Below are 17,181 nucleotides of genomic sequence, written 5' to 3'. Positions count from 1 at the left end.
AGCACTCAATCAGACATTCAGACCTGTGCTGCTTCTGTTTACTTGTCCCTTCATTCTTTTGCACCTTTCCCTGGTGACTCGTAGAATCCCCTGCAGGCCAGGGCAGTTGGTGCTCAATGTGTGGCCTTTGAGCAATTGAACATTGCTATGACATGGACTTCCCACAAGCATAGAATTGACTCTTCTCTGTAAATGTGAGAGAAGCTAGAAGATCCACATTATGATCGCCACCGAGTCACCCACCTGTGAGATTGATGGTTAAGGTAAGATAGAGCAACACAGTGCCTTGTCCAGCAGGACATTGAACTGGGGTTTGGGGAGGTCACCTGAAAGAGAGGATGGGGGAAACAGAAGAATCCAAAGAAATTTGGCTTGTCTGTAGTCTGAACAAACCATAGATTTTGCTTTTTTCACAATGGAGTTATATACACAAAAAGGCAGGATGTAGGGAAAGGGATGACACAGGAGCATAGTGTTCAGGGGAACTACAGATATCTACCAGAACAGGGTATTGCCTGGGAGAAGGTTCAGGGGACAGATCACCATGACTCTGTTTATGAATCACTTGTCCTTATCTAAGTTGGTACTATCCTCCAAGGCTTCCTATCCAAAAGGTCTATGACTATCTAAAAGACCTATGACTACTTGTTTTTATCGAGGCTGGTAAATTTCCACCAAAGTTTCCTGTTTACACTATCTTATAGCTATCTGTTTCACTGTTTTTCCATAGAGACCCAAGACTTTGTGTTAGCAGGCTGACTTAGGCCTATGGCTGATTTTAGGTCTTCAGTGTATAAACAAGGCTGCCCCTGACAATTCAGTTCTGGGACAAGCATTAAGAAAATACGATTTGTTTTTAAAGAGTCTCAAGGAATCCGTCAAGACTAGATGAATGAGGGTTGAGAAAAAAGGATATTTTAAAAAATTCTTTGATTTCATTGGTGATGTTTCCCCAAGAGGAGATTATTGATGAGAAAATGCTACACCTCCTGAGAAGGAGATGAAAAGTTAAACCTTGAAGATGAGAGAGAGAAAGGGATAAAGCAGTTGTCTGCTCTCTGGCCATGTTAGCAAAGGAAAAGCAAAAGGCTATTTCAGAGCCCTCCTGGGAGAAGGAGAGAATCAGGAGACTTACTGATTTCTCTCTGGCTCCTACTGGAGAAATCCTCAGTTTTGCTTTCTTTGTGTCTATTGCCTGTCCTTGGCACACCAATATATTAACCTGTGTCAATTGTCTATCTTTGTTTCATTGTTTGAATGATTGCTGTTCTATGTTTCATGTTCAAAAGAAAAAAAATGGATAAAACTATCTGCTGGCTCTTCAGCCCTTGATTTTGCTTAAAACTTGCTTAAAAGGCCGTCTCAATTTAAATAACAGAAGCTGATAAGTTACCCTGCTGTGTGGCTGGAAGTAAGGCACAGGGATAAGCCCTGGAAAGAGTTGATTCTTTGCATAAGCTGCTCTTGGATTGGGCCAGCAGGTTCTGGCTTCTATGGTATAGGAACTGATGACTGTCCTAAAAATAAATCTCTGTGACAGTGTTTGTTGGGTTCAACAAGTGACAAGGTGCATTTCTCTTGAAATAACAGATAGAAAAAGTAAGAAAATATTGTTTAGTCTAAATATATAAAATGTGTAGCCACTTCATTTTTGTTTCTGACTACTTTTAAAAGAATAAAAATGTTCTATATATCTTGGCTCTCACCATATGCCATAAATCCAGAAGATCCTGGACAGATGTCACACAGACCCTAAGATAACACAAAGGCCAGCCCAGGCAACTATACCCAGCAAAACTCTCAACTACTATAGATGGAGAAACAAAGATATTCCATAACAAAACTAAATTTACACAATATCTTTCCAAAAACCCAGCACTACAAAGGATAATAGAGGGAAAATTCCAAAATAAGGAGAGAAATTATACCCTAGAAAGAGCAAGAAAGTAATCCTCTAACAAATCCAAAAGAAGATAGCCACACAAAAATAATGCCAAAGCTAATAGCAAAAATAACAGGAAGCAAAAATGGCCTCTCTTTAATATCTCTTAATATCAGTGAACTCAATTCCCCAATAAAAAATCATAGACTAATGAACTGGACATGAAAACAGGACCCAGCATTTTGCTACATAAAAGAAATGCACTCAGTAACAAAGACAAACACTACCTTAGAGAAAAAGGCTAGAAAACAATTTTTCAAAAAAATGGTCCTAAGGAACAAACTGGAGTATACATTCTAATATCAAATAAAATAGACTTTCAACTTAAAGCTATCAAAAAGGATAAGGGGGTTAAGGAAGGACACTTCATACTTGTCAAAGGAAAAATCAACCAAGATGAACTCTCAATTCTGAACATCTATGCTCCAAATGAAAGAGGACCTGCTTTCATAAAAGAAACATTACTAAAGCTCAAACCACACATTGCACATCACACAATAACAGTGGTAGACTTCAACACTCCACTCTCAGCAATGGCAGATCATGGAAACAAAAATTAAACAGAGACACAGTAAAACTAAGAGAAGTTATAAACCAAATGGATTTAATAGATATCTATAGAACAGTTCATCCCCCCAAAAAAGAATATTTCTTCTTCTCAGCACCTCACGGTACCTTCTCTAAAATTGACCATATACTTAGTCACAAAACAGGCCTCAACAGATACAAGATAATTGAAATAATCCCATGCATCTTATCAGATCACCGTGGAATAAGGCCTGTCTTCAATAACAACAAAAACAATGGAAAGCTCACATTCATGTGAAAACTGAACAACTCTTTACACAATGATAACTTTGTCAGGGCAGAAATAAAGAAAGAATTTAAAGATTTCTTATAATTTAATGAAAATTAAGACACATCATACCAAAACTTATGGGACACAATTAAAGCAATGTTAAGAGGAAAACTCATACCCCTAAGTGCCTACAAAAAGAAACTGGAGAGTACACTAGTAGTTTGACAACACACCTGAAAGCTCTAGAACAAAAAAAAAGCAAACACATCAAAGAGGAGAAGATGGCAAGAAATAATCAAACTCATGACTGAAATCAACCAAGTAAAAACAAAAAGAATGATACAAAGAATCAATAAAACCAGGAGCTGATTCCTTGAGAAAATCTACAAGATATATAAACCCTTAGCCAGATTAATCAGAGGAAAGAAAGACAAAATCCAAATTAATAAAATCAGAACTGAACAGGTTGACATTTCAAAAGTAACTGAGAATATTCAAAAGATCATCAGATCCTACTACAAAAGCCTGTACTCAACAACTTGGAAAATCTGTACGAAATGGACAATTTTCTAGACAAATATCAGGTACCAAAGTTAAATCGGAAGCAGATTAACCATCTAAATAGTCTCAAACCACGAAAGAAATAGAAGCTGTCATTAAAAGTCTCCCAACCAAAAAAAGTGAGAGACAAGTTTTAGTACAGAGATCTATCAGACCTTCAAAGAAGATCTAATATGAATTCCCTTTAAACTGTGCTACAAAATAGAAACAGAAGTAACACTACCCAATTCATTCTATGAAGCTATAATTATGCTCATACCTAAACCACACAAAGACCCACCAAAGAAATAGATCTTCAGACCAATCTCCCTTATGAATATCGATGCAAAAATACTCAATAAAATTTTCAAAAAAGAAATCTAAGAACACATGAAAGCAATCATTCATCATGATCAAGTAGGCTTTATCCCAGGAACCCAGGGATGGTTCAATATTTAGAATTCCATCAATGTAATCCACTATATAAACAAACAGAAAGGAAAATAACCACAGGATCACCTCACTAGAAGGTGATGAAGCATTCTACAAATTTCAACATCCCTTCTTGATAAAAGTCTTGGAAAGATCAGGATTTCAAGGCCCATACCTAAACATAGTAAAAGCAATATACAGCAATAGTAGCCAACATCAAACTAAATGGAGAGAAACTTGAAGCAATCCCACTAAACTCAGGAACCAGGCAAGACTGCCCACTTTCCCCCCACCTATTCAATATAGTACTGGAAGTCCTAGCCAGAGCAATTAGGCAAACAAAGGAGGTCAAAGGGATTCAAATTGGAAAAGAAGAAGTAAAAATTTCACTATTTGCAGATGATGTGATAGTATATTTAAGTGACACCAAAATTTCCAACAGAGAACTCCAAACTTGATGAACAACTTTAGCAACAAATGCTCACAGGCAAAATCTTCCTGAACCAAAAACCAATGGCTTAAGCTCTAAGATCAAGAATTGACAAATGGGACCTCATAAACCTACAAAGTTTCTGTAAAGCAAAGGACACCATCAATAGGACAAAATGGTAACCAAAAGATTGAGAAAAGAAATTTACCAATTCTACATCTGATGCAGAGCTATTACCCAAAATATAAAAAGACCTGAAGAAATTAGACTCTAGACAATCAAATAACCTGTTTTAAAAATAAGGTACAAAGCTAAATGAAGAATTCTCAACTGAGGAAACTTGAATGCAGAAAAGCACCTAAAGAAGTGTTCACCATCCTTAGTCATCAGCGAAATGCAAATCAAAATAACCCTGAGATTCCACATCACAAAAGTCAGAATGGCTAAGATAAAATAAAGAAAAACACTCAGATGATAGCAGATGCTGGAGAGGATGTAGAGAAAAAGGAACACTCTTGATGGGATTACAAGCTGATACAACCACTCTGGAAATCAGTCTGATGGTTCCTCAGAAAATTGGACATAGCATTAACTGAGGACCCAGCTATACAACTCCTGGGCATATACCTGAAAGATACCCCAACATATAACAGTGACACATGTTCCACTATAATCACAACAGCCTTATTTACACAGAAGTTGGAAAGAACCCAGATGGAATGGATACTGAAAATGTGGTACATTTACACAATGAAGTATTACTAAGCTATTAAAAACAGTGAATTCATAAAATTCTTAGGCAAATGGATAGGACTGGAAAATATCATCCTGAGTGAGGTAACCCAATCACAAAAGAATAGACATGGTATGTACTCAATGATATGTGGCTATTAGTCCAAAAGCACACCAATACCTACGATTCAACACATTGACCACATGAAGCTCAAGAAGAAGAAGGAAGATCAAAGTGTGGGTGCTTTGGTCCTTCTTGTAAGGAGTAACAAAATACTCAACCAGAGCTCCCAGGGTCTAAACCTCCAGGCTAGGAACACAAAGGGAGAGACTGTAGTTCCCACCTATATAGGTAGTTGAGGAAGGCCTGTCAGGCATTAGTGGAGGAAGAGGGCCTTTGTCCCTAAAAGTATGGATGCCCGAGTGTTGGACAATTCAAGAGAAGTGAGGTGGGAATGGATAGGGGCACACACTCCTAGAAGTCGAAGGGGGGATGGATAAAGGGCTTGATGGAGGGAATGGAGAAGGGATAACTTTTGAAAGGTAAATTAATAAAATATCCAATTTAAAAAAAAACAGAAAATGGAACTGGCAACTGTAGTTGAACAGTTGAGACATTTTGTCAACAATTTATTACAGGGATTTTTTTATAATACTCAAGGACAAGGTATTGTGAAAGGGGCCCATGAAACTTTGAAACAATATCTTCACAAAATAAAAAAAGGGGCGTATATACCCAAACACCACAAATTTATTCAAATCATACTCTTTTTTATTTTAAATTTAAAAAGTATTTTGGATGGGAAGGAACTTTCTGCTGACTGTCTATGATATCCTTCAACTAGGCATACTTATGCCTATGTGAGAAGGAAGGATCCACTTACAGGTATATGGCATGACACCAACCAGGTATCTAATATGGGGAAGAGGGCATGTTTCTGTTTTTTTCTGCAGGATGCTGTAGGACCATGGTGGCTGCCAGAATGATTGGTGAGACATGCTGTTGTTGAGACAAAGAATGATACTGATCTGTGAGTTTGCTGAGTATCCTGACAAGGGTGACTGGGAAGCTATTTTGGACATATGTTCCTGACCCACCTTTGCTTGCCTATATCCCAGATGGGACAAGTTACCTTGATTCAAGTTTTTAGACCTTGTGGGACAGAGAATCAAAAAGAGAAATTATAATGACTCTTGTATTTTTCTTAAAGGTGACCAGTTATTCAGACTCAACCATGTACTGGTCTAGAAATCAATCCTGGAAATAACAGTCTTCATTTGGAAGGCTGGTTCTGGACATTTTCCGGGCATATTTGGAATTAAGCTGCAGCTCTCTGTGGTGTTATGATAGCAAGAGATAAAGTTAGGGAAGGATCTTGATTTCAAGCAACAGTTAGTACATGTTTTAAGGCTCTTTTAATTGTCAACCTAAAATTGGTTTTGTCTCTACTACACCATTCATTGTAAGTTGCATTGACTACATACGTTCTAATTATGTTAGTGTGTGGAAACCTGGCATGTCTCTTACGGGGGTATATCAACCAGCTTTTGTCTTACAGCCTTGAATATTAGAAAAAACTTGATTCTCTGGAAAAAAGCTTGAAAGTTCTGGAAGAAATGAATTAGGCTTTAAACAGAAACAAGAGGGTTGTGGGCTTGATTATTGTTGGTATAACAGCTTTAATTTGATTAATTGCTATCACTACTGCTTCTGCAATAGCTTTGACAAAAGGAGTTAAGACAGCTATTTTTGTTAACTATCTAGCAAAAAATGTTACTAATGTATTGAGTATACAGTAGGATTTTATAGATGTCTGGAACAATGGATTGATGCTGTATATCCTATTCAAATTATCTGAAGGAGGTTCAGGGTTCAAGAGTTAGTAGCCATCTCAAGTGTCATGACAAATACCATTGGAATAGTATTATTTCTAAAATTTATGCTGATTGTCATTATAATTAGAAGAAAGTTTAAAGACATCTGTAGGGAACTTGGCATAATTCTAACACCTCTCTTTGTGTTTTAACTTTGCATAGTGAGATTATGAATTTTAAGAATTCTACTCTGTTAATCTTTGATGCCACAGATAATGCTGATAATATTATCCATGGCCTGTGTCAGTATTTTCATTTTGGTCAAACCTTGGGAATGACATGTATAGCTTAATATATCTTGTCTTGGGAATATTTTTATTCCCAGCCCATCATGTTAAAGCTTGTCTCTAACTACATAAGTAGGTTGGTATTCAACGTACATGATTTGGAACTAAAAAATAGACCCCAAGACAGAGTTACTAAATTAACAGGCAGGCAAGCCAAGGAGGGGTAAGATTCTGCACAGAGCTAAGCACCCACTTAAGACAGAAGTACATGGTTTTTGATAAAGCATATTCCATGATGAGTAAGGAAGACATTCTTGTCAGAAAAACCTAGGACAGTCTCAGTTTGATTTATGCAATAATAATGGGGATATGTGGAGAGCTTTTGGGGATGCGTGGAAGGAATCTGACATTGACCAAGGACAAGAAAATGGTCTGCTTGGAAGGAATCTGGCATGGCCTAAGGACAAGAACATGGATTGTAGGCAGGAATCTGACACTATCTGGAAAAAAGTAGTAATTTCAGTCAGAAATCTAAATTCTAGGCTAGAACAAAGAAGACATTTCAGGCAGGAATCTAAATTTTGAGCTAGAACAAGGAAGTAGGCTTCAGGCATGAAAGTGACTTTGGACTAGGATATAGAAGTAGGCTCAGATATTTTGGTCATTCTGATAAGCCCTTAGAAATAGTGATCACAGGAGTGATTTCAGGATTCTGTTTATTGTCTTGTGTGTTTATTGACTTGCTTGTTCCTTGATTATTTGCATCTATTGGATTGCTAGTTCCTCAACCTTGAACTGACCTTAATATTTGTATGTAATTTATACTATATAAAGGCAAAAAAGGAGGAGGAGGGATGTGATACAGGATTAATGGGGGGATGGGGAAAGGGGATAACATCTGACATGTAAATAAATAATATATAGAATTAAATTTTGAAAAAAGAGACAAAGGAACATACAGAGAGAGACATAGGGAAAGAGTGGGAATGGAGAGAAAGAGAGAAATAACAAGTCCATTTTGTGCTGTGAAAATGTCCCCAGATTTGTAGCTTTCCAGTGCTGAATGGTAACTTATCAAGGGCTACACTCTTATAGAAAATGGTTCCTTCCTTTCGAAGATGTTAGGAGCTGCCAATAGCTCTACATATGGGGATGGATTTTCATACCCAACTCTTTGCCCCATGCTAGAACATCACTAACTAAGCAGCTGATTCACACTGGAATGTAATATAATGCCTGTTTCATTATTATTAATGTCTCCTTTTATTTTTGTTATGCATCTTTCCTTGATTTCTTGCTTGCTTGTGTTCCTGAGACAAGCTCTTATGTGGTCCAGGCTGGCCACTATATATCCAAAAATGACCTTGAACTTTATATCTCTCACTTATGTATTCCAAGTCCTAACATGGTAGTTAAACTCTGAGAGAGATTTTTTTACTGATATCTCCAAAATACTTAGTCAATGCATTTTTAAAAAATGCTTTGTGGTGCAGCAGGACCTGGTTTCCTTTAAACTGGCAAAAACTCAACAAGAGAACTTAAAATTATGTGTTACAATATAAATTTGTACTGCAGACTCCAAGGAAGAATAATCTGGTTCCAGGGCCATAAGGTATTTTCATTTGGTATCTGTGTTGAGAGAAAATAAGATGGAAATATTTGAAGGCTTTGATGATGTTTTTTTCTAGGTGTTGTTTGGTTGTTGCCACAACTCAGAAATTCCTTCCCTTCCTTTTCTAAAAATACCAAAATGCAAACACCACTCAGAATTTACATGCTGAAATTTTTATTGGAATAGTATAGACAATACCAGTGATTCATTGACCTGTGTATGAAGGACATGCTGGAATTCTTTAACTGCTATAAGTCCCCCTGCAGTGAGAGGGATGGGAGGCCACACCCTCCTCTTCCTCCATCTCCTATCCTTCATTCCTTCCCCCATTTTCTTAGGTTTACTGATATCAGACACTGGGTCCATATTTTACCCATCTTCTGTAAGATATGTTGTCTGATATTATCTTGACATTCATCATTCTCACAAGGGTAACATGAAAAATCAATGTACTATTAATTTGAAATTTTCTACCTGCTGAGAATTTTGAACACTTCCTTCAATGTTTGTTTGCCATTTTTATTTCTTCTTTTTGAATCCTCTGTAGAGATCCCTTACCAGATTTAATTTGAGACATTGGCTCTCTGGGTTATATATTTGTTTTTACTTCCCTGTTTATTCTGGATATTAATCTCTTAAAAGACATATAGCTGGTAAGGATTATCTCTTTCCTGTGAGATGTATCTCTGTTTGACTAGTTATTCAATTAGCTGCAAAAAATTTTATATTTATGTAATCCCTTTTGACTATTATAAGCCTTAAGCCTTCTCTTAATTAAGTCTTGCTTAAAAAGTCCTTTCCTACATTTGGATTATCATTCAGCACTGCCCTTGTTTTTTTCTAATAGTTTCAGAAGTTTAGGTTACACAACAGGATCTTTTACCCACTTGTATTTGATTTTCTGTGTAGAGTGGTAAATATAGATATCATTTCTCTGTATGAGGACATTTAGTTTTACCAGAATCATATTGGAGTGATGCTGTTTCCCTGCATTTTGAACTTTTGAGCATCTTTATCATATATCACATGACTCAAGCTATGCATACTCAAGTGTGGGTCTCCTTTTTCATTATGTAGGTCCAATCATCTGCTTTTGCCCATACCATAGTTTTTTTTAACAGTATACCTCTGTAACATGGCTTGAAGTATGATCTTGTATTTCCCCCCAAAATTATTCATTTCTTAGAATAGCTTTGATGCTACATTGTGTTATGTGTTCCTGAATGAATTATATATATTTAGGAAACTACTGTGCACAATCTTGTGGATATTTTGCTTGATAAAATATTCAATCTATAAATATTGTTAGGAAACACATGTTAATGATACCATGGGATCATTGGGAGATCTTTCAACTTCTGGTGCCTTCCTCAAATTCTTTTTTCAGATATTTGTATCTTTCAGTAAAGACATGTTTTACATCGTTGGTTAGGTTTCCTTACACATAGATTTTGATGCTGTTGTGAATATTACTGTACCTATGTTTGCTATCTCAGTATATTAGAACTGGTACATATAAAAGACTCATTTTTAATTGATAAGGTGACCATATTTTCTGCCATTCTGAAGAAAGCCTTGACTATTTCTCAAAGATTTAGTTGGTAAAAAAATAGTCATAGAAAATATTATCATGTGTGAAATTACCAGGGCACAGAAAATGTTCCATGTTCTATTTTATTATGTTCCATAGCTGTGAATCCCTAGATTTGAATATATAACATGGAAGTAAAGGTGTGAAATATGGGGTGGAGGAAAAGAACCTCTTCAGAAGGCAATGATAGAATAAAGATTCTTTGAGAAGAAAAATGGAAAAAATAAGAAGAAGTTAATGGGTAAACAGGGACATACTGAGGTACTCGAAAGAAAGAAGTCTAAATAACACTAAATATGTTTCAAAAACAATTAAAAATATAGGTTTTATTTTTACTTTAAAAAGCTAGAGCTGGGCAGTGGTGGTGCACGCCTTTAATCCCAGCACTTGGGAGGCAGAGGCAGGCAGATTTCTGAATCTGAGGCCAGCCTGTTCTACAGAGTGAGTTCCAGGACAGCCAGGGCTGCACAGAGAAACCCTGTCTTGAAAAACCAAAAAGAAAAGCTTGAATACATAAATATATATGTATTAGAAACAGTAAAGGTATATATATGTTAAAGTGTTAAAATACTTGGTAGAGAATGCTCACCACAAGAAGTATAGACTATCATACAAAAACCACAGAACAGGCATGAGAAACTTCCCTTAGAGATGTTATCCTAACACATGGACAAAATAATATCAGCTATTGTAATTGTTTTGGTTGCATTCCAGAGCTTCAATGAAAGACCAAATTATAGATGACACTACATACTTTGGACATGTGACATGGAAGAATAAAGCTGGGACCATGTAGGAAACCTCCATTCTGAAACCAACATTCCATAGCAGCCCAAAGTTTATGAGAAGCTTGCTATGGAAGAAAAGCAGTCAACAGTCTCCATAAAGAAAATCAACTACATGTAGTCTCCTGAAGCAGTAGAGTCTGTAACTACATTCTAAAATTTTATACTTTCCCCTAGCCATAATGATGTGTATTAGAAGTGTAGATGCTATCACTTGGCAAATCTATACCAGTTATAAATTCATTGTTCTCTCTACACTTAAGGGCTTTAAGGGAGAAAGAAAAGGTACTTAGTCCTGGTAGTTTCTTCTACTGAATGCAAGGAAACTGTATGGTTTCTCCTGATACTGGATTGACAGAGAGAATGTCCTGAGTGCTTTACAATGGGTGGCTTAGGAAGGCTTCAATGGAAAACAGAGATAGAAACAACATAACAAAGAAGCAGACTGTATGATTCATATTCTACACTCCTTGGAGCAGAAGTCCTGTAGGAATACAGTCTTGACCTTTGCTATGTGTCCTACAACACAATGGTAGCCTCTGTTCAAAATCATTCAACTCAGATACATTTCATGACTTCCTTCAGTCAGCAATGAATGAGGAGTGCAATGCATCATTAAATAAAATATCAGCTCTGATCCCAGTGGAAATAGAAATCTGATTACAAAAGAGCTGACAAGCAAAGGTATTAGGGAAGAAAGTGTGGATTAAGAATAGGCTGGTATTAGTTTGAAGTTCTATACAGCTTAAACATTTTGTTCTGCTTTAATTTTATAATATTGAATGTAATTGTTTATTTAAAGAAAGTTTTTTTTTTCTGTTCAAGAAGTCAATCCCTGTGAATAATTGAGTTTGATCAAACTTACACTACATTCCTTCCTCCATTTCCACACTATTCACCAAACTAGGAGTATTTTTTTAATTTTGAATGTTGTTTGGTTGAACATCACTGAATCCATCTGCATGTACACTGTTGTAAAGCTAGATTATTTAGCTTATATTGGTGACGTCCATTTATAACCCTTTTCCTAAAAACAACACTATTTTATTTATTTTTCTTATAATCTTTACTCATAGAAAAAATATAATATCTTTTCTTGTGATATATTCATGCATACACATCTCTGTAATTTTCTCATGAGCATCCCTTGACATACTCCTCTCTCTCTCTCTCTCTCTCTCTCTCTCTCTCTCTCTCTCTCCACCCTATCTCTCTCTCTCTTTGTGTGTGTGTGTGTATGCGTATATGTGTTCAACTTTTGAGTTTCTCAAATGATCTTAGATATAAAACCTTAATTTGATCCCACTGATTTGTGCATAGTTAGTAACATGCTGGTTCTCTGACTCCAGAACTTGACAATTATTCTTGGATTAAGAGAAATCTTAATATGTGTGTTCATAGAAAATGTTATCAAGCAGTTCTATGTTTGCTGTCTGGATGTTCAGTTAATTTTAAGTGAAAACTATTAAAAAAGAAATAAGATGAATGTCAGTATCTGCATGTATTTCATCAGGTATACTTTTAAACTTAATAAAATGTACTTCACTATAGTTTACATTTTACCTATCTTATCACTAACCTTAACCCTAAACCTTACCCAGTAACATAAATAATACAAATAAAAATATCTTTTTCTGATGAAAATATAAATTATGTTCCTCAGACTTGAAAAACGGCTAGAAACAAAGTTACACATACCATTATGAACATTTTATGAAAATAACTGAATAATGATTGTAAAATGAAGAGGAACACTCTTCCATCCCTGGTGGGATTGCAAACTGGTGCAATCTCTCTGGAATTCAATTTGGCATTTCCTCAGGAAATTGGAAATACTTCTCCCTGAAGACCCAGCTATACAACGTCTGGTCATATACCCAAGTATACTTCACCATACCACAATGTTACATGTTCCACTCTATTCATAGAAGCCTTATTCATAATAGCCAGAAGCTGTAAACAACTCCCAATAGAAGATGTCCTTCAATGGAAGAATGGATAAAAAAACTTAGTTCATTTGCGTAATAGAACACTTCCAGCTATTAAAAAGGACATCATCAATTTCCGGACATATGGATGGAATTATAAAATGTCATCCTGAGCGAGGTAACACAGAATTAAAGGACATGCAAAATATGTGCTCGTGGATAAGTGGATATTAACCAAAAAGTACAGAATACCCATCATACAACTCCTATACCATGTGAAGTTAAAAAAAAAGGAAGACCCAGCTGAGGATGCTTCATTCCCACTTAGCAAGGGGGGACAAAGTAATCACAGGAAGCAGAGGGACAGAGAGACCTACATGGGAGAAGGGAAGGGGAATAAGGGCAGAATCATGTAACAGTGTGTGATGACAGAAAAGAAGTCCAGAGGTTGAGGAGAATGAATAGAAATATACAGCTGTGTGGGTTGGGGAGACACAAAACCTAGTGAAAGTTCCAGAGATCTGGGATTGGAAAGACTCTCAGGACTTAATGGGTGATGCCCTTAGCTAACCTACCAGCAGATAACAGACACAGATGTACCTACTTACAGCCAACCATTGAACAGACCTGAGGGACTCCTATGGAACAATTAGGAGAAGGATTGAAGAAGCTTAAGGGGATGGCAATCCCATATGAACAACAGAATCAACTAACCTGGACCCCTCAAGGCACCCAGAGTACAAGGCACAAACCAAAGAGCAACATTGGCTGGTCCATGATCCCCAGGCACATATGTTGGAGTTGACCTCAGGAACTTGAGGCCCAAGGTAAGGAGCATGCAGTAAGGGCTGAAGTGAAGTTGGATTGGTGTGTGCGGGTCTATGGAGGGGAGTACCCTCAAAGAGGCAAAGGAGAGGAAGGGTGGGATGAGAAACTCTGGGAGGGGGAAACAGGAAGGGGCAAGATTTGGAATGTGAATAAATAAAGTACCTTAACAAATAAATTAAAAACAAACAACCAAAAAAGATAGACATAGTTGGCTACCTAAAGAGTTTTCAGAATTGTTTCTATTATTCTGGCCAAATGTATCTAACAGACTTATGTGAAGCAAAAATTATGACACATTTCCTCACCCTGTCTTTGAAATGGTTGAGAGTTGACTTCCCTGCATCCGCTTGTATTTTCTGCACAGATATTTATCTGAGGATGAAGAATGAACATTTTCTTTGCTCAGTGGCTAGCTTGCCACAATTGATACAACTTCATGTGGAAGTTGTTGCTGCTCAGCATCTTCTTTGAAGTAGAATGGGGGTGCTGTCAGGAATAGAGCTGTCTCACGATTAAAAAGGGTCTTTTAATAATAAATAAATCCATAGTTGATGAATCTCTGAGGTTTGAAGACAAATGACCTATCTACAACACATACAAATAGTCAGCCACTACTCTTGGCTATTTACTATCTGAATATCCTTGAAACATTCTAATGTAATTAACTAAACTAGTATATAATATATCCATGAGTTAGAATATCTGACTATTAGTATTTTTCATTTATCCCTAACAGATCAATACAGCAGCTTTTAAAAGTACTTGAACTTTGTATCTTTAAATCATAAACATACCTTTTGTGAATAAATACACCTATATTCCCATTTTTATATAAATTTAGGATTGATTTTTATTTCCTTTTTAATGATTATTGACATTCTTAATGATTATTAAGCAAAATATCTACATAGTACCATAGTACATTTAAAGACCAAATGTGTCATTTTGAAATTTAGGCTGTAGTTTTTAAGTGGGTGTATCTATCTTCAGAGGATCCCACCCTTATTGTACTAAGTTCTGAGATCCAGAAGGACATTCAGCAGTATAGTCTATGAACAATGATGTACCGTCATCTGGGCCTCATGGCTGCCAACAATCTCAAGCCCATGAGTCCTGTCATGTTTGGTTAGGCAAGAGCCTTTGTCCATTACCCACTCCAAGAACATAATGTACTATTTTTTTTTTTTTTGGTCAGGCAGGGTTTGTGCTTTGTGCCTTTTACGTAGGACATTTCTCAAATCAGTTTAAATTCTATGCCTTAATTGGCTGACATTTGTAGAAGTTAAGTCTGCTTCTTCCTTCCATACTGATGCTATCAGAATTAAAACTCACACTAAAAATACATTTAGACCATAAATATAACCAGGTTATTGTCCAACTAAATAATAACTTAATATTACTCATTTATTCTAGAGTACATCCTGCCACATGGATGGTTACCAATTTGCAGGTACCATCTTAATGTCTCATTACATTTTCCGAGGTGAATTCCCAGTGACTTGCTCTATCCTAGAATTCTTTCTGCTTCTTGGATGTTCTACCTCTTATTCTACCATTTCCTTTAGGCCTTAAGATTTTTAATGGAAAGATGATGCATCCACAAAATACACAAGATATTCTCACTACAATGTGTAAACATGTGTGTATATCTGATGATTACTATACCCAGATCTCCATCAATCATAATGTGTGTGCTCTTTTTTTGAGACATATAATGATTGGTTTGTCTATATGGCTGTGATTCCTGAACTGGCCTCTAATATGGTAGGATACTTCATTGTCATTTGGAGCTGCTGTGTTCTCTGGCACACAAAACCTTTTCTAGTCTCAAAATATTTCCTTCAAGGCAGAGATGTCTTGTTAATAAAGATTACACAGTCTAAAACCTTCCCAATCTTACCAAGATAATATACATTGAATACAAGAATAAAAGTGGCCAAAAGTACTCCAGAGGTATTTAGACTGTGGTGTGAATTCGCATGTGTTTCATGCTGTAAGTTCTGATTCCTGCCCTCTCTGTCAATTTTCATAAAGCTGAGTTTGGGAGTTCATACTTTTAAGGAGTATTTTTACTCAGTTTCACTATATGTGACAATTAAACTATGCTTAGATGTTCTATACAGTTCCTGAAAAGGAATGGTGTTTATGGCCTATGGACTATTTGATAGCCCACTTCTCTGACACCTTCTGACTGATTTTTAATACAGAGGATTTTCTGCCAAATCCTCATTCTTGTTATTCTATACTTTCATGGTAAAAATAGTTTGTTGGTATTCTTTCTCCTGAATTAATTAAATTTCTCCCATATATCACACATATTGAATAATATTTCTATTTAGCCTTCTATTGCAATTGGAAATATTGCCTCTGCAAGCTTATTTGCATCCTTTGTTTTGAACACAAGATATTCTGTGTGCAATGACCCCTCTTTGGGTAAACAGTGTGCTGGTTCTTACACTCCTTTTACTTGTTTTATTAAACCTAGCCATTGCTTGTTCATAATTTTCTCAGGTAATCCTAACGAGTTAGTATAAGCAGCTGCCTGTATTAATCAGTACTCCATTGAGAACTTCAAGTGGGAAAATTACAGAATCACAGCAGAGAGAAGAAACATACTGGGTTCCTCATAGTGTGCGCTTCTGGAACCAGAGATCATGGTGGAAGCCGTCCTTTATCTTAGATATGTGTCTTGCAACACAAAGGTATCTTCTACCAAATATCACTCAGCTCCAATCACTTACCTGACATTTTCAGTGTCAGTAATAAGTGGAGATGGCAATGGATCATAAAAGAATAATATCTCCTCTGATACAGAGAACTTAAGCTACAAAAGAGTTGAGAAGCAAAGGTCTTATGGAGGAAGATAGGGATGAAGAATGGGATGTTTTCAGTTTAATATTACAAAGCATAACCATTTTATTCTGCTTTAATTTTATAATATTTATTGTAATTATTTATGCAGCTTATTTTTACTTGAGAAACTGATACATTTATGCAATAAAGTTTCATCTTTGAGCAAACTACCCACTTTCTGCTCTAATGCAATTTCCATACTATGCAGCCAATTATAATATTTTGATATTTATGTGTTTTTCTTTAAACATATTAGCCCACCTGCTTGTTGTACATTGGTACAGAGCTAAATTATTCAGCTTAATGTGGTGATAGCCATTTCTAAATATAATCCTAAAAATAACATAAATTTACTGTTTTTCTGGTGTTTTGAACTTAGTTAAACCATTAATCATAAAATTAATGGTTTTCCTTTTGTTATACATACACACCTATACCACTGTATTTTCTCATATGAATTTTAGAATCTATCTTCCTCCATTTTTTCCACTAATAATCTTTCATTTCTCATGCTTGAATATGTGTGTGTATGTATGTGTGTGTGTGTGTGTGTGTGTGTGAGAGAGAGAGAGAGAGAGAGAGAGAGAGAGAGAGAGAGAGAGAGAGA

This window comes from Grammomys surdaster, unplaced genomic scaffold (assembly GCF_004785775.1).
Source record: "Grammomys surdaster isolate TR1022 unplaced genomic scaffold, NIH_TR_1.0 373, whole genome shotgun sequence".
In the NCBI taxonomy this organism is placed as follows: Eukaryota; Metazoa; Chordata; class Mammalia; order Rodentia; family Muridae; genus Grammomys; species Grammomys surdaster.
Note: the sequence above shows the minus strand (reverse complement) of the source record.